General features: G+C 34.5%; 2 long non-coding RNA genes across 6 annotated transcripts in view; one reads left to right on the top strand and one right to left on the bottom strand.

Annotated features, from left to right (window-relative positions):
• The window catches only part of LOC143240605 (uncharacterized), a 45,390-nt gene that overhangs the window by 18,595 nt on the left and 7,028 nt on the right, over positions 1 to 19,767 (bottom strand). The window lies entirely within an intron of this gene.
• Positions 11,187 to 19,767, top strand: part of LOC143240603 (uncharacterized) — a 52,281-nt gene continuing 43,700 nt past the window's right edge. For 2 of the 4 annotated variants that reach the window (XR_013021842.1, XR_013021841.1), the window contains exon 1: positions 11,479 to 11,632. This is a non-coding gene — a long non-coding RNA (uncharacterized LOC143240603). Of the gene's footprint in view, positions 11,293 to 11,465; positions 11,633 to 19,767 lie in introns of those variants that run through there. The other 2 variants (XR_013021848.1, XR_013021844.1) reach the window with 2 other exon arrangements.

Below are 19,767 nucleotides of genomic sequence, written 5' to 3'. Positions count from 1 at the left end.
AAAGGGAAGGAAGCTAGTCATCACCACCCACCGCCAACTCTTTTACCAACGAATAGTGGAATTGACCGTCACATTATAACATCCCCACGGCTGAAAAGGCGAGCATGTTTGGTGCGACGGGGATGCAAACCCGCGCCCCTCAGATTACGAGTCGCACGCTTTAACCCCCTGGCCATGCCGAGCCCGTCAGGGAAAGAAAGAGAAAAACAGTAATTAAATATATATATTACCCGTGAACAGATTGCTATTAAGGTGAGTTATAAACACAATCTTCAAAAATATAGTGCTAACTAAACTTTCCTACATCAACTGTGGTTTCTTCGGTAGCGTTTGAAGAGCTCGGACCTGCAAGAGGTCTAAAATATTAACAGTTTTATTGTCTCGTTCCATGACGTATTATTATTTATAGGATTAAGTTAAATGTTTCGCTACCAGTTCTTTTTTTATAATAATGAGCTAAATTATGAGTTGCATATCGTGTACAATTAAGACTTCTCTTTGTACATATATATATACAATAATATTATATATTAATATATTTATTATTTCTGCTAGAGTGGTTTAAAAATGAAGTAACTCAGTATGCTATAATTGAAAAAGCTATTAATGAAGGTCTAATTGAGTTTTACCTTAGCCTGTGGAAAAAAAAAACAAAGAACATCGATGTCGTACTCCAAGGTGCTAAAGACCTGTAGGTCCATGTTACATCGGCATTTATTCGAGGACTTTGTAACCGGTTGTCCTTGATTCATAATTTATTAGTGAGAAATTTCCCTTTACTAGAAACCTTGATTTTTTCATATCTCTTTTAACCAAGACGTTATTTTATGTAAGTATAACCTCTCCTTTCCCGGTATGAAGCTTTTTTTTTTTACATGGTTGAATTCCTTAGAGAAACCCTTCCTCAAAATTCTTTAATGTTTATTACTTACTGGCCTCCGCAACAATGAATATAAAGAGTCATATGTATTGAAACGTTTGAATCCTCTTTTAAAATTAGATGCTACAACAGAAGGAAATTATTACTTTAGAAAAAAACGGAAAAATAAACTTCCGAAACACAAAGTTTTAGTGGTTTAATCTTGGAAAATATTATTACATCTGGTAATAGCGTTTTAAATATGCAAACTAATTCTTTTTATAAGATTTCACGTTATGTTTGATGCGAAACAAAAGCGTTAATCGATATTTGGCAAATGGATTTATTTTCATAAAATAATGTGGTTGTTACATATCATGCAACATTTTGCAAGAGTGATTTTACTCTGATTGTAAAGATAGCTAAATATCTAAGTTCTCCTACAATACCAAACTGTTCTGGTTGTTAGATACAATTTGTTTTCATACGTATACATTTTTCGTACTCTAGCGTTTCTCATATTCTAAATAGAAAATGTACATTTTGACATCTTCCACTGCACATTCAGAAGTCTGTTATTGCGTATCCTTGATACGTGCAACGAATATTGCGGTATATGTGAACGCCTACAACAACATAGTATATTTTAACACGCGCAATAAAGCAGTTTATTACAGGTAACTACGTACAGGATACGCGCAACAATAAAAATAGTCACATGTAATGGCGTATTTAGACGTATAATAATATAAGTACACTTATATTCGATAATAATATCGTACATGTGTAATCGCATATTTAGACACGTGCAACGTAAGAGTATAAAAATTAATGTCTGATGTAGTATAGACTTATCTCAGTGTAGAGTGCATTTTTATTTATCGTTTGTTTTGTACAAAGGACAAACAAGTTACTATGTATATAAAAAGTATGCTATATTTACTGCACTTGTTATATGCAACCAGAATATATTCAAGTAATCAAAAGCTTCGGTATCGTAGTTTTAGATATCATTTTTGTTTATGTTTGTCAGTTTTGAAACATTTACTCCGTATTATCTCATATTAGTGAAATATGTGAGATTAAAAGCGAACTGTAACGCATAAATGATTTTAAAGAAATATTGTTTATCAAAGTGGCACCAGATGGAGTTAAATATTCGTTGGTTTGTTTGTTTTAATTTTGCGCAAAGTTACACCAGGACTATCAGCGCTATCCGTCCCTAATTTAGCAGTGTAAGACTAGAGGAGAGACAGCTAGTCATCGCCATTTACCACCAAATCTTGGGCTACTCTTTACCAACGAATAGTGGGATAAACCGTCACTTTATAAGGCCCCACAACTGAAAGGGCGACCATGTTTGATGTGACGGGGATTTGAACCCGCAATCCTTGGATTACGAATCAAGCGACTTAACCACCTGGCCATGCCGGGCTTGTTTGTTTTTTTTTTACCTGAGCACAAGGATAAACAATGGGCTATCTGTGCTCTGTCCACCACGCGTATGGAAACCCGGTTTTCAGCATTGGAAGTCCGCAGACATACCTTTGTAACATCGGCGATAAATGATAATATTACAAATATTTCTAACATATATCTGAATAATTTATTATTTAAATACATGTATATAGTTTACATTAGAAACGTATTTAACTTTTGATACAATATTATTTTACTGTCGATACAATATTATTTTGTCATGACTGAAAATGTTAGAATGCTTAAGAAAGAAAGATCACAAACGAGTTAATAAGCAACAGAATGAAACAAATATGTTGCTAGTAGTAAATGCACAACACAAAACCATTTAACGATGTTTTGATTGGCTGTGTCACTTATATGTCTATCACTTTCGCACTTTTCATTAATATTGAACAAACGAAACTTACACTCTTTTGAAAATACTGGAAAATGTATAAAAGTTTAACAAATTTAAGAAGGCCTTTTTCTTAAGTCTACCCCTTAATTACCCTTAATTGAAACTTATGTAGGGCACCTCACCCAAAAAATTCTATTTTACACTTGTAAAAAACAACTAGTAGAACTGGCCGAATTTAGTTTGTTCTCTGAACTTAGTGACATTGTAGGTTTGTGTTGTAAACATAATTTAGCCCCAACAATTTTGTGTCAATTGACCTTTAACCTTATATGGTGTACGTGAGATAGTTCGGTAAGATCGAGTGAAAAGTCGTGCGGATTATCACAGACTTATCTAATATACACGTCTTGCTTCTTTCACTACAAGAGAACTTGCTTCTACTGGGGATGTTCTACTAATGGATTCTCAAGAAATCTTTATAGTAGAGTTGGGTGATCGAGACCAAATCACGCTCATCATTTGGATTGCATTCGTGACCTGGATAGAATCACCAATAAAAATAAAATTCAGTTTGTTTCAGTACTAAGGCCTCTCTCTAATACTATTAGCAATCACTTGTTTGATGGCAAGTGAGTTCATATAATAGTGAATACTCCCAAGACTTTCTTTATCAATAACTTCATTGACGTGGAATCACAAGATATCCTAGTAGATACAGAAAAAGAGTAAAGAGTATCATGTTAAGTTGATATTTTAGCTGTTGCGTAACATAATTCAGTTCAACTTCAGAGAAATATTAAAAATTAGGTGAGATACAAATGTTCTTGAAAATTATGTCCAGACATCAACATTCTAAGATTTTAGAAATTCCTACAAAAATACAATAAATATTTTTTAAATTTTTATTGGTGATGTTTGTTTTTCCCTCTATTTGAGTTTTTTTTTTAATTTATTTTTATTCTTTTTATTAGAACAAGGACATGTGATTTGCTTAATTTTATATTGTCATGTGCTTAATAATTTTCTTTCAGTGGCAAAGCGGTTTGTCTGGGGACTCACATCGCTAGAAATTGGGTTTCGATACCCGTGATGAGCAAATTACAGACAGCTCATTGTGTAGCTTTGTGCTTTATTCTAAACAAACAAATGCTTAATAATTGTATTTTAATATTAGTTCGCTTAAAATGCTTTTATATTGTCACTTGCTTAATAATTATTTTGTATTAGGGTTCGCTTTGTAAAGCATTTGTATCAAAAGCATTATAAAATGTAATAATTTTCTATACAAATAAACACATTTCACGCCCGGCATGGCCAAGTGTGTTAAGGCGTTCGACTCGTAATCCGAGGGTCGCGGGTTCGAATCCCGGTCACACCAAACATGCTCGCCCTTTCAGCCGTGAGGGCGTTATAATGTGACGATCAATCCCACTATTCGTTGGTAAACGAGTTGGCGGTGGATGGTGATGACTAGTTGCCTTCCCTCTAGTCTTACACAGCTAAATTAGGGACGGCTAGCGCAGATAGCCCTAGAGTAGCTTTGCGCGAAAATTCAAAACAAACACATTTCACGTCCTTAGGTTTCAACTAGTTAAGTCCGAAACACTGTTACTCTCGCCAATCAATATGTACTTTATTTATTTACAAATATTTTTCCTGCTTTATTTGTTGCAAATTAATATGTATTAAATATTATTTTTGTTACTTTAGCTTATATATTTATAATTATTGTGTTAACAACTTATCAACTAATTTTTGTACAACAAATTAACCATGTCAACTTAAAAGTTATTTAAAGATATTAAATTCAGAACAGATTTAATTTAATAAAGCAAATATTAAATACAATCGGAGGAAGTGAAACCAGCTTTATCGATATTTGCTTGCTTCTTATGTATATTTATGCGATATTATTACATGTTATGGTTTATCAAAAACTGACTAGACCAAGAAAAATCACCCGATCTAGACATTTCTATAATTAAAAGGTGTATGGTTGAGAACCGGAAATTAACTTAACAGTTGGAACTCGATACGTCAGCAGTATATAGAGAAGTTGTGGTTCATAAAACTAAATATTTAAGCCACACAACTATAAATCGCACTGTTGAAGCAACGATAATAAGCCGTTTTATACATATATATATATATTAAATAACTAAGAAAATAATTAGATTATAAACTTGAACGGAATTTGTTGAGATAAAGTACAAACAATTTTTTTTTATATTAGCGACTGTATTAGTCTTGAAACATTAGAAAAATAAAAAGGACAAATAATAATACATTGTTTGCATTCAACCGCTATACTAAAATTGCTTTGTTTATTTTTTTAGGCTTCCAAGCTGCTCTGATGAGTTGTGAATTCAGCGAAACTAGACTGCTGTATAGAAGAATAGGTCAGGCCTCTGCATCGTCCCTCCTTCGAAGACATTCATGTTTTGATGTGGAAAATAAATTTACATACAGTACAGAGATTTAACGAACACTTGTATATCCATTATCATAAGGCTTGTATTTAGTTAAACATACTAAACAGACAGTAAATATTTGAGACTTACATTAACATGCAGTTTAGTCGTTGTTTTGAATTAAGCACGAAGCTACACAATGGGCTATCTGTGCTCTGCCCACCATGGGTATCGAAACCCGGTTTTTAGCGTTGTAATTCCGCAGACATACCGCTGAGCCACTGGGGGGGAACTCCAGTTTTGTAAATCACTTCTTCCATAATGATTCTCTTTTGACCTAAGCTTAACAATCATTCTGTGTTATTAAATGTTTAACAATGGTTTGTAGTTTATAACTTGTTTAAGATTAATTTGTATTTCATCATTTGCTTCGTGATATTTTTATAGTTTTTGGCATCATAATCTATTAACGTTACGTCATAGCGTTAGCTTTAATTGCTCTTCGTTTATATCAAACTATTAATTACTTTTATGTTTTTTTTTTAAATGTCTTTGTAAATGTTTCTGCTTGGGAAACTCAACCCACATCAAAATGTTCTAATTTTAAAATTTCATAAGAAATCTTCTTGAGGAATAAAAATAGTTACTAAATAAAACGAATGCATGTGATGAGTGCGTGGTTAAGGAACAAATAAAAACAAATACCATCACAGGAAAGAAATGTGCGTATTATACTTAGAGAAACTGCAGGTGAAATTGACATTAATAATAATTGTTGTTGTTTTTCTCTTTACTTTAAGTATGCGGAAGAAAAGGAAAAAATGGTATTTTTGCAAGTTCAATCGCTTATTTAAAGACATGGTAAATCCAAAGCAACATTTTTTACACGTGATAATGACACATTGAATAAATTAATACATGTTTATATTGTATCAAAAGACTGCCGTCCATTTAATAGCCGAATCATGAAGAGCTATAGGTGCTTACAAAGTAGGTGGCCCGTTACCTCAGGCAACCAAGTATCTAATAATCTGATAACATTTAGTTCCTTAAGTCTGACCATCCTGATCAGAACAGCATCGACAAGGTGCTAATAGTCTGACAAGATCAAGTTTCTCCTTACCGTAATTGCACCCTTGATGACAGCCCCTGTCATACGGCTTTACTGATAAACCCCTCCCTTTCTTAGTGATTGTAATACGGCGGAATAGATCTTTGATTATTAATCTGAGAGACTATCTTACCCATAATTTTCCCTTTCAAATTTGTGTTTAGTTAGTGAATCAATCACAGTGATGCTAAGGAACTTACGAAGAAATAAAGTAGTGTCTTTCATTAGGTTACTTAGTGCTTTAAGTTCTCACACTTAACTGATCATACATCAGGGGATAGAATTACGCAAAACTGGATTTTTAGTACTTAAAACAAAAATTTGTGAAGTTAATTAGAGCTAGCTATGTTTTAAAAAAAATTCATCGGAAGAAAATAAATTCGAATGAAATCTAACTGTCGTTACTTCAAATAAAATTGACTATCAGACATTATTTAAGTTTGTTTATTGGTCCAAGCTTTCAATTTTTTTCTTCAGTTCCGCTGCATTTTTGTTTGTTTCCTTTTTTTAATTTCGCGCAAAGCTAACGAGGTCTATCTGCGCTAGGGGTCCCTAATAGAGATATGTAAGACTAGAGGGAAGGCAGTTAGTCATCACGACCCACCACCAACTCTTGGGCTACTCTTTTACCAACGAATAGTGGGATTGATAGTTATAAGTTTGTTACTTTAGTTTTTATCCTGCTGTGAAATTTTTGTATGAAAGTGTCAGTTTCGTTCATCTAAAATATAAAATTCAACTGCATTATAAGTTTCACGCAAGTTCAAATGACTCATTAAACAATTGAGATTGAATGCAGTGCTGTCCTTCAGTGGCACAGCGGAAAGTTTGTGGGCTTATAACTCTAGAAATCGGGATTCGATACCTGCGATGAGAAGAGCATAAATAGTCCGTTGTTTAGCTTTGCGCCTAACTACAAACAACAAACAAATCAATACAATGTTACGTTATCAGAGTAGTCTGTCTAAACATTACACTACATATGTTTTGGAATTTCGCGCAAAGCTACACGAGAGCTATCTGTGATAGCCGTCCCTAATTGTGCAGTGTAAGACAAGAGGGAAGGCAGCTAGTCACCGCCACCCACCGCCAACTCTTGGGCTACTCTTTTACCAACGAATAGTGGGATTGATCATAATAATATAACGCCCCAACGGCTGAAAGGGCGAGCGTGTTTGGTGTGACGGGGATTTGAACGCTCGGATTACGAGTCGAGTGCCTTAACCACCAGACCATGCTGAGCCCTGTTCCTATTGAAAAGACATTGCACAAAAACATTAACTTAAAAAAAATCTTTGTCACTCAGTTCAGAAGAAAGCAAAATACGTTATAAAAATGTGTTATTTTTAATTTTTGTCCAAGTTCATGGAAATAAGTCTTATTGGGCTATGCAATAATTTTAGTTGAAATAATAATAAAAATAAAAAACCGCCAGCAACTTATTCATTAATATTAATCAAAGCGCTATTTTTTAAATTAAAAAATCGTCATTACGTAATTTAAAAAATATCGGACTGTAATTGTTTTATCGTCTTGTTGATAACCGAGAAACATTTTATGTTACCTATCTTGTAACCTGCACCTTGATTTATATAATCTTATGTCATTCTAAATCTGCGATTCTATTTTTTAGTTGTTCTGATAAAAATGGAGTTTTGGTCTTTACTTTAATTAATGTTAATGATATATGGTTGGTGAATACTGTTTTTAAAGCTTTTCTTCTCATCAAAATATAAATACCAAGTTTATGAGGTTTACTTATTTTTTTAGGGAATCGTACCAGAGGAAGTGATAGGATCAACGGTATATGTTACGTATGGAGTGTGTTATAAATATAGAAAGCTTTGTAAATTTTGCTTATCTGTAGACTGTGAGCGTTGCATAACTAAGTCTGCAATCTTAAGAAAATATAACTAATGTGCTAGATAGTTCAGGAAGTTACACAGAAGGTTTTGATATTACACGCTTTGTACATTTTTCACACCTAATTAAATTGTACTTTATGCCACTAGATGGCGATAAAATAACTATATCGGTTCTGAACTTTATGCATATCAAACTGGCTGATTTTGTTTTCTACTGGAGATAAACAATGAAACTGTTATTGATATTTTAGTTTGTCTTTTTATCAAAAGTTCTTAAATTAAAACCAAATAATTGTACAACAAAGGTCAAAAACGGGTAACTTTTTGCATGATTTGCGCAAAATGGTTTGATCAAACTTTTCCATAGGGTAATTTCTCAAACAAAATGTATTATAAAACTAACATCCAAAACGCTCGGCATGGCCAGGTGACTTAAGGCTTTCGACTCCTCCTCTGAGGAACCAAACATGCTGGCCTTTTTAGCCGTGGATGTGTTATAATGTTACGGTCAATCCAACTATTCGTAAGTAAAAGAGTAGACCAAAAGTTTGCGATGGGTGGTGATGACTAGCTGCCTTCCCTCTAGTCTTACATTGCTTAATTAGGGACGGCTATTGCAGATAGCCCTTGAGTAGCTTTGCGCGAAATTCAAAAGTTAAAAAAAACATGCACAACCAGGTTCATCTCAAAACTTTTGTATTTTAACACATTAAGTTAAAAATTATTCGACTTTTGAAATCCTTTTTTAAAACTTTAGTTTTGAATGTTGATAACAATCAGTTGTATTAGTTTGTAATTTGTAGTTTGAATTGTTACATCTCAACTGATTATTTATAAAATTCCACAAAACATCCTATTATTCGATATTGATAGAAAGCCAAATGAAAATTATTAAGTGTAAGTTATTACAACCCAACAAAATGGTAATAAAGTAATACAAGTTATTTTTATTTACTAAATAATTTACACTCACTCATGTACACAGATATTTATATTCACAAACATTAATTAACTTAGTTAACTTTTAATTTCTGAATAATCTTTAGCATCGTTGCACTTGTTTAGTTATAAATACTTTATTCTGGATTAAAGATATATAAACTCTGTCCAAGCCAGATTTTAGCGATAGAGTTCTGTAAACTTACTGTTGTCACATCAGGGGATCATTTAAAATATTAATTCGGTAAGTTATTAAATGTAAATAATACCTCATACTTTATGATATGTTTACAGTAATTATTCATGAAATTTGGGCACCCTAGCAGAACAGCGGTATTTCTTCGAACTCACATCGCTAAAAACAGGGTTTCGATACCTGTGGTGGCCAAAGCACAGAGAGGTCATTATATAACTTTATGTTTTATTCTAAAGAAACAAACATAAAATTTGATAAAAAATAATAACATTGAGCCTAATATATTATTTATAAAAACTTTTAAATTATAATATTGTAACCAAATAACTCATTTATTTAAACATATAAGCCTGTTTCTGCTGATTATGGTGTTTCATACATGCATAAGCGTTGAATTTTGATTCTTTTTAATATTTTCATTATTTGATTTATGTTTAATCCACGAACAGCTACACCATATGCAATAATTCATATACCTGATACAAACGTTTAAGATTTTATTATGCAATATTCAGTGCACATTTAAAGTGTGTTGTAAAATTCTTACTATTTACAGATTAATTCAGTTAATTTTAAAATGACACCTTCATCCTCATAGTGGCTCAGCGACTAGTCTAACAGCTTATAATGCACAAAATCGAGTTTTGATACCCGTGATAGAAACAGTACAGATAGTCCATGTGTATCTTTTGTTTCACAAACAAATATAATACAACAGAAATCACAGAGACGCTCTCTATTACGTAAGTTTGTTTGTTTTTGAATTTCGCACAAAGCTACTCGAGGGCTATCTGTGATAGCCGTCCCTAATTTAGCAGTGTAAGACTGGAGAGAAGGCACATAGTCATCACCACCAACCGCCAACTCTTGTGCTACTCTTTTACCATCGAATAGTGGGATTGACCGTCACATTATAACGCCTCCACGGCTGAAAAGGCGAGCATGTTTGACGCGATGGGGATGCGAACCCGCGACCCTCAGATTCTGTTACGTAAGTCTTTGAGTACTAGTTATTTTTTTAATGTAGTAGTTCCGCTTGACCTTTACTAAAGCTGTATCTGCAATTACGAAACCTTTATTTTACGAAAAGCCAGCGTATATAGTAACCATGTTGCCAGTCTTAGCTTTTAATGATATTGTTTATTTACAACACATGACTCAATATTTTAATTGTTTTGTAAGAGCTATTTGAAACGTTTCTCACACTGTAATATAATGTACGTTAAAACCTGACTTAATGTTTCTTAACTAATGTGAAGTCTGTCGAAGTTTGGAACTTTGCTTCACGCCTTTAATCTAATAGTAGCTTGAAACTGGCTTAACATTTCTTAACAATACTGTGAAGAGTGCTATAGCTTGGAAAATCACTTTATAACGTTAGTCTAAAAGTCATTTTAAACAGACTTACATTTCCTGAACAATATTTGATGACTGTGAAGAAACTGACTTCACACCATTTATCTAAAAGTAGTTTGAAACTAAGTTTCTTAACAATTTTATAAAAACTGACAAAGTTTAGAAAATCGCTTCATACGCTTAGTTTAAAATTTATTTTTTAAAGGAAACTTAATGCTTCTTAGCAATATCTGAAGATCGTTAAATCTTCACACCGTTAACTCACAATTAATTAATTAACCTAAAATTAATCTGAAACTGTGTTTCTTACCAGTATTGTAAAATCTGTCAAAGCTGTTTCAAATATTGTTTTATACTGTCAATATAAAGTCATATGAAGCTCCACTTAATGTAACAACATTGTAAAGCCTTCAAAGGTTTAAACCTTGCTTATACCGTTAATCTAAATTAATATTTTACATGATTTTCTGTCCCTTAAGAATATTGCAAGGAATATCAAAGCTCAGGAAATCGCTTCACACTTAATGTAGAAGTAAAATCACCCACGAAGTTACGAAACGTATTTTAGTGTGAAAGCGTAGCAATATAGTTACCGCGTAATAAAACTTCAAAGTCGATATACACAATCAACAATCTTCTTAAAAGTGTATCCTGATATTCATGTGTGTATTTAGTTCCCAAGTTCAAATATAGACAGTCACCAAACTCCCTACTAGTGGATCCACTGAGGCATCAGGTAGGATGTATATTTTTACTTCAAGTATGTTGACTTTTATTTACATCCTACAAATAAAACTTCATCACGACATAAATAGCATGGACCTTTTCCTTTAGGTTCGGCTAGTGAGAATATTGATGCTTTTATAATTTCATACTTTACAGCAACCGTGTCGAAGAGATAAACCGCACGTACACACTTGGGAGATAAGGGCGTGTTACAACGTGCTTACGAACATTAAGATGGAATTCAAACAAGATAGAAAAAATTAGGTAAAAAAAAAAGAAGGCAGTAATAATAGTGAGGAAAAGTAAGGCCGAATGTCAAGTTAGGAGACTAGAGAATGGTGAAACGAGAGGTAGGTGTTATTACTCATCGTTCTCGAGAGCTTGAAACAGTGGCGAGCATGACATAGAGTTTGTTTACCCACATCGATAGTATGTTTGCACGCCGTGATCAACATTAGCGTCTAATAAATTTGTCTTCATAACTATACTGACCAGTTCGCGTTACAAATTTCTTGTTCAAAGCTAGATTAGACCTTTCAACTTTGTAATCACGGTTAAACAGTGTTCATTATCTGTAATTATGTAAATTTATAGCCTGTACGAGCCGCGCCATTGATAAAAAATAAATAAATAAGTAAAATCAGGCATGCCAAGGTTCCAAAAGAACACATTGTTCATCTCCTCTTGTGACAGCTCGCCACAACAACACCGAACTCTGTTGATCAAAATCTATAGGGATTTCGCCTTATCTAGAAAATGGGAGACACCCACCCTTTTAACTTTACTCACAAGTTGCAAGAGATTTGCCTTTAGCCCCAAGTCTCACACCAATTTTTCACGGCCCCACGACCTGGCCCTATCCTGTCTATTTCTATGGAAATATTATAAAACACAGTGTCTACTTCCCATAAGAAGTGAATTATTCGATCTATTGAAAGATTTATCTTGCTTCAGGTAGATAAACGAACCGTCTGCCTTCGCTGAAGTTATACAAACAATAACTTACCACAGAAGGTGTATTGTAATGAACGTAAGTACTATAGAAGAAGGGGTGGAGTTGCTGTGGGAAAACTAGGAGGGAGGATTGGCTCGAAAAAAAAAAGAATGATTTGTAACTTGTTAACATATTAGGGTTGTGCTATAAAAATGAGTTTGTAGGATAATACATTCATAAAACATTTCAAATGGACGTGGTTAACGATGAAGATAAAATAAGTTAATATGAAGAATGAAATGGTTAAAGATAATCTACAAAGTGAAATGTGAAAAATTTATTAATTAGAAAGTAACTGGTGTTATAACCGTGGGCTAATAGTATAATACTATAATTTGTGTCTCGTAAAGTTCTAATAAATATATTTATAATACGAGACTTATACCAACTATTAGATTCTAATGAATTTTCCGCATTAGCTTTCAGGTGGCGCTGCGTTACTAGACATGCTCGATAATTACGTATTTAATTTGTTTTGCAAGAAAGTAGATTGACAGGATTGTAGTCAAGGTTATTTTGAAAACTTTGCTTATTCTAGGCTTTAGTGATTAATAAATTAATAAGAGCTAAGAGCGACCTCGAGATGACGCTTTATAGCCTATTAAGGATTTCAGTAACGCGAATTACGTGGAAGTAAAACTAAAAATGGGACGTTTTGTAAGATCAGAAGTTTTTGCTTTTAACTTTTGTTAATATTTTCCGTTAACTCGTACGAAACATTTATTAACTTCTTATTTGCGTCTGGAATAAGATTAAATATTAACAGCTGTGAGTTAACTAAGAATTATACTTATATTCATTTTGATGTTGATATTTATGATAAATATGTTTCTTATAGCAAAGTCACATCAGAATACCGAGGGGAACCGTAAACTGCAGTTTCAAATTCAGGAATAGACAAAGAGTCACGTTAATAAACGAAAGTTGTTTTGGCGTCAGGCTATTAATAACATGATAAATATACTTATATGCAGATATTTGTTCTTCATTAAGCTTAGTTAAGATATTTAACGAACTTTAAAAGACCACTAATTTACACTCACAGAATATCCCAGAGGTACATAGTGTTGTACAGCCAACATAGCGTCGTGAAAATAAACATGTAAATATACGCGGAACCTTTAAATTTTCATGTGTAATATTTGCGATTGCATCTGTAAAAAGGAAAACTGTGATGAATTTCAAATATCTTAACTGGTTGTAAACATAAGCTTGTGGGAACAGGATACTGCTTAAAAAGGCGTTCTGTCTATCAGCAAACTGAAGCCACAGCTTAATGATAGGAACTTCCCTGAGAATGTCTTAAATTACAAACGTTTCTGTAAGTTAAAAACAAAGTAATTTGTTGGCAACGGCCATATCTCTAGCCCATCATGGCCAGGTGGGTGAAGGCGTTCGAATCATAATCTGAGGGTCGCGGATTCGAATCCCCGTCACACCAAACATGCTCGCCCTTTCAGCCGTAGGGGCGTTATATTGTAACAGTCAATCCCACTATTCATTGGTAAAAGTATATCTCAAGAGTTGGCGGTGGGTGGTGATGACTAGCTACCTACACTCTAGTCTTACACTGCTAAATTAGGGACGGTTAGTGCAGATAGCTCTCGAGTAGCTTTGCGCGATATTCCAAACAAATTTTACCTACAACTACATTACAAATACTGAAAAAAAACACATATACCCATACTAAAAAGTGTTCTTAACTGGTCAGTCAGTGGCTTGATGATACTTATAATAGTCATTTTTAACGGCCGAGGTATTATTATAGTGAAATAAGTTATATGAATATAACGTATTTGTAAATATGTATAAATTCATATTATACTTTGTAACTATAAATTTCCACAATTGATAATAATAATAAAATACGTTAACAACAAATAAATTATTATTCAAATAATATTATGCACTTTGATACCTATGTATTAAATAAAGATATCCTATTTTCATGTATGTAGTATTCATTATATAAACTTTGCATCTTACTGTTTTCAAATATATGTATATATATAGTACAAGCACGAAATGTTCAAATGGATCTTGGCTGTCATCAACATCTACTGTTATCACCCATTGCACAGTGACTTGAATACAGAATTACTTACTGTTCTATAAAAGGCAGGACTTGAAATCAATATCTATCCACGTGGATATCAGTTCATTCAAACGTTTGTGTCTGCAAGTTCCGATTTCATTAAGAATTAATGAGTTGTCTCGAGACTTTTGTAGTATATATCTATGTACAATGTGTGTGTGTGTGTTTTCTTTTAACAAAGTCACGTCGTGCTATCTGCTGTGTTCATCGAGGGGAATCGAACCCCTCATTTTAGCGTTTTAAATTCTTAGACTTACCGCTGTACCAGTGGGGGCATCTATGTACAACCGTTGTATGCACGTTCAATATTATAGTGCAAAACCTAGTACAAATACTACACGTGTGCTAGATATTATAGAACAAAAACGTGCATAAACACACATGCATAAATACTTTATTTGTTGACATGAACGATGTGTGCTGCGCCAACCGTAAGTATCGAGACGTGAGTTTTGGAGTTATAAGCCTTCAGATTTACTCAGTTTGCACAAATTTTTTAGTATTTTCGTTAATAAAGATTGCTACAAATAGTATTTGTTCTCCAGTATGCTCTCTCCTATAAGTTATGACTCTAGTTGAATGTGTTACACATAAAGAAATCTCAAAGTGTTTTAGAGATCAGCTCTACTCGGTTTGTTTGTTTCTTGAATTTCGCGCAAAGCTACTCTAGGGCTATCTGCGCTAGCCGTCCCTAATTTAGCAGTGTAAGACTAGAGTGAAGGCAGCTAGTCATCACCACTCACCGCTAACTCTTTTACCAACGAATAGTGGGATTGACTGTAACATTATAACGTCCTTACAGCTGAAAGGGCGAGCATGTTTGGTGCGACGGGGATTTGAACCCGCGACCCTCGGATTACGAGTCGAACGCTTTAACCCACCTGGCTATGCCGGGACAGCTATATTCGGAAACTAAATCAAACACGCCATCACAGAGGAGCGAATGACCATTATCAAGTTTGTGTTTGAAAATCCCAAAATGTACTTGTGAAAGCAAAGTTACGACAATTTAACGTTACCACTTTGAAGCATGAGAACACGTCGTGACACACAGAAACTATAATAAATTCACTATGAAAGCATATTTCGTAGCGAAGCTAGAAGGAATTGATACGAGAATGATCGATCCTGTACAAACGTGCCTCCAGTGTTCAGCGATAGATCTGAAAGCTAGTAAACGTTAAAAGCGGAGTTTAGATTCTCTTAGTAGACACAACACACATAGCTCATCATGTAGCTTTGTGGTTAGCAATAAACAAATTGTATGGATGCCATGAGGTTAAATATTATTGAAACTAAGATATTAATTGTACTTAAAACACAACTTATTCGACAAAAGTATTTTCTGTTTATATGCAAAATATATTTTGAGATATCAGATGTGGCTGTACGATCCTTAATGTATAATGAACAAAAATGTAGTATTTTTTTGGAAAAGAGAGAGAGAGATTCGTGGTGGAGAAAGGTTTGCTGCAATCGTCATGAGAGGGCGTGACCATCTCCATGACTGTTGTAAGAGGTGTATTGATGTATGTCTTACAGTGTCGCTGTATTAGGGAATTTAGGGAGCAGGGCACATTCTTACCTAATGACATGTTTGACATACCTTATATATTGTTTATTTGCTCCCTCTAATCGTATAATAATACAAATAGCGCGTGAGGATTACAGGTAAGGGTCATGGTGTGGCTTGTTAACGCATGCGGGAAACTGGAAACAAGCAATATCTCTCGGAGCCCTTTCAACTCACTGATCGCCCTACCCTTCAATTTGGTCGTCTGCCAGTTAGTGACGAAAAAGGCTGCTAGTCGGCGCTCATGTTGGCTCCGATACAGGCATGCAAATTATAGGTGATGTTTAAGGCTGGTTAGGATCCTGATGCTATACTGAGTTGTCCAGATAATAGAGGGGTAAACGTGATGGTTCAACACCATTTTTCACGAAGGCATTACAACTATACAGAAGGAGCCTTTGTATTTTACCCGATTTATACAACTATACAGAAGGAGCCTTTGTATTTTACCCGATTTATACAACTATACAGAAGGAGCCTTTGTATTTTACCCGATTTATATTTTAAGCTTTTAACTCGTGTTTGGTATGGGTTTGGTTTATCATACCTCAATAACCTTATGTTTGCTAGTACTGTTCGTGTAATAATCACTTGTCATGCCCACTTAGAAAGGATCACTGTATGAGTTTTAGCAGGAATATAGTACAGCGTTTCAAAGAGAACTCTGGTTTGAATCTTACACGGCCCTGTTTAGACATTTTCTAACTTTGCAGAATCATGGGTTACCCCATACATATCCAACATACATACATATCTTGCATATCCAACTAGCCTCTTGAGCAGAGTCTATACAAATAATAAACTCTTCCAGAAATGTCGCAGATTTCTTGTTTAAAGTTATAACTCGTACCAGTTCATCCCTTGGTAGGTCAGCGGTAAGTTTATGGACTTGCAACGTCAAAATCTGTCTGGTGGACCGAGCGCGGAAATCGCATTGCGTGGCTTAACTTCAAAAACATAGAAAACATATCAACTTTTGTATTGGAATGACTAGGAAAAGGAAAGCGACAAGTAGCTTTGAGACTACATTTAAATGAAGAATCACTAGTCCTCTTATAATACAAAGTAACTTACAGCTAGTTTGAGCTAACTTATCATAAATTAAAAAATACAAATTAAAAAACATGTTTAATTATATTTCTGGGATTTTACTAGCATCTCGTAAAGGTCTATGGTAGAGAGAAAAGGGGCGGGCTCGTGAATTCCAAGCATATCTTTAGCATTCTGGTGAATTAAAGAAAACTTAGAAAATTTAATAATCTGCTTATATGTTATTTATAAAACTTTGTTTTTTGTCTTGAATGAAGAGACGTCTCTCAACAGACAAGAGAAACGTACAGTGAGGAAAAACAATAACTGAAATAGTAAAATCTTACAAAACAACTTTTCTTTATTCAGGTTTTAACAGAATGTACGAATACTATATATTTTCTTGACGGGTTTTCAAGGAAAGATGTGACACCAGTTTTTCTGCATTCCCTGCTTCGTTCTTTCGTACCCATCATAGTATATACATGGAATCTAGTCCTGCACAAGTTACAGTCAGAGATAAGATATAGAAAAGATACCAAAACAACGTAGAAAAATACATGAAAAGACCAGTGATAAGCCTAGTCTGTTTGGCCTTACTTTTCTTTACGTTTTTATGTACCACAGCATGTTTAGTCTAGTGCAAGGCGCCAGTGTCAGTCTGACCAAGTCTGATGTGAGTTCAGTATAAAGAACTTATTAAGTAAAACGTAAATTGGATTAGTGATAATTATTTTTCCAAATCTGCGTCCAGTAATTAACATGCACATTAAAACAAATCTTAATAGAAACGGTTATATTTTAAGACTTAAAATTAGAAAGTACGCTCAAAAGCTCAAAGAGTAACTCCCTACTACAATTCAACATTTATGTCTGTTTATATATAACTAATATACACGCAAAGGAAAGTATTTTTTCCCAAATTTCTTCTTCGTGTGTAGCTTCGTAAAGACTATCTGTGTAGCTGTCCTTAATATTGAACTGATAGACGTGAAGATAAACAGGTAGTCAACAGCACAAACCGACGAATCTTAGACTACCCTATTCAAATAGTGGGGTTTCACTGTCACTCTTTTAACATACCCACAGTCCTGATTTGGTTTTCGGCAACGGAACGCAAGTCATGCTTCCTTGGATATACTCGCGCTCCAACTGTAATGAGTATGCGCAAGAACTCCTCAAAGCTCGCTGTCTCAACACACGTCGTAATGAGCAGTTCAAGTAGATTTCAAGTGCTCTTCTCATAATAGACAAAGCACAACTTTAATTGGAGATTCGGTAGAAAAATCTAATGACTTAGATTACTTGTGGAGTGCCATGTGTTTGTTAGAGGATCTTATATGTTAGTTCTTGCTAAGATCAAGTACGAAAACAGAAAAAGGAACATAAAATCATTTGAAATTTATAGAGCAACATTTAGGATGTATCAAAGCTGCGGCTAATTTCTCTACTTATGTTAGGACACCGTTATTTTTAAGAAATCATGTAAATTATTCCACAGTACCTTAATGTCTGCATTTCACTTCTGAAGACGAAGTATTAGTACACCATTTTCTTCAATCTCATCTTTTAACCAAATAGTGCAGCTTCGAAGCATATATACGTGACCTTAAAATTCTTAATCGAACAATATATCGCATTGTACTAATGGAAGGATGAGCGACATGGTGTATCATAAAACTGCTTACTGTCAATGAAAAATATAATGTTTTTTTTTTTTCCAAAAGAAACTACTTATTACACCTTTCGGCAGCATAGTTGTGGACTTACAACGCTAAATCTGAGGTTCGGTTGCTCTAGGTGAGTAGAGTCCAGATAAATAGTCCATTGTATCTTTTTACTAAGAAACAGAACAAAATGAACGACAATGTGTTGTTTTTAAACGTATCAAAGAACATTATGCTTGCAGGAGTTGTTGTTGTTTTGAATTAAGCACAAAGCTATACAAGGGGCTATTTGTGCTCTGCCCACCACGGGTATCGACACTCGGTTTTTAGCGTTGTAAGTCCGCAGACATACCGCTGAGCCACTGGGGGGCCTTACAGGAGTTAATAAATCATGTAATGTTTGTTACGTGTAAATAAGCTAAATTATGTTATAAATCCAAGGATCGAAGAATTTCTATTAGTATATATTGTTGTTTGGGTGTCCAGCGTGGCCAGGTTGGTTAAGGCGTTCGACTCGTAATCTGAGGGTTGCGGGTTCGAATCCCGGTCGCACCAAACATGCTCTCTCTTTCAGCCGTGGGGGCGTTATAATGTTACAATCAATCCCGCTATTCGTTGGTAAAAGAGTTGGCGGTAGGTGGTGATGACTAGCTGCCTTCCCTCTAGTCTTATACTGGTAAATTAGGGACGGCTAGCGCAGATATCCCTCGAGTAGCTCACTCCGCTAAAAACCGGGTATCAATACCCGTTGTGGGCAGAACACAACTAGCCCACTATTTAGGTTTGTGCGTATTTCCAAACAAACAAATCCTTTCACCGAGTCCATAAATGTCTTGACGTTTGGATTTCATGGTCAATACTTTCCCCTGGATCGTTGTCGGCATTAGTTTGTTCAAAACTATCCTGACGCTTGGCTTAGGTCATACAATATTCCCCTTAGGGCTTCAACTCCAATAGATTACTTACACTACTAGAGAACAGGTTTCGATACCCATGATGGGAAGAGCACCAATAGCTCTGGTGAAAATTGTGGTTAACAACAACTTTCTAGAGATTGACGATGTATGTTTCTCTCTCTACCTAAGTATCTTGGCACCTAGCTTTGGTCATATAATATTCCTCTCCAA

This window comes from Tachypleus tridentatus, chromosome 13 (genome assembly GCF_004210375.1).
Source record: "Tachypleus tridentatus isolate NWPU-2018 chromosome 13, ASM421037v1, whole genome shotgun sequence".
In the NCBI taxonomy this organism is placed as follows: Eukaryota; Metazoa; Arthropoda; class Merostomata; order Xiphosura; family Limulidae; genus Tachypleus; species Tachypleus tridentatus.
The sequence above is the reverse complement of the archived record's forward strand: the minus strand, read 5'-3'. Positions and strand labels throughout refer to the sequence as shown.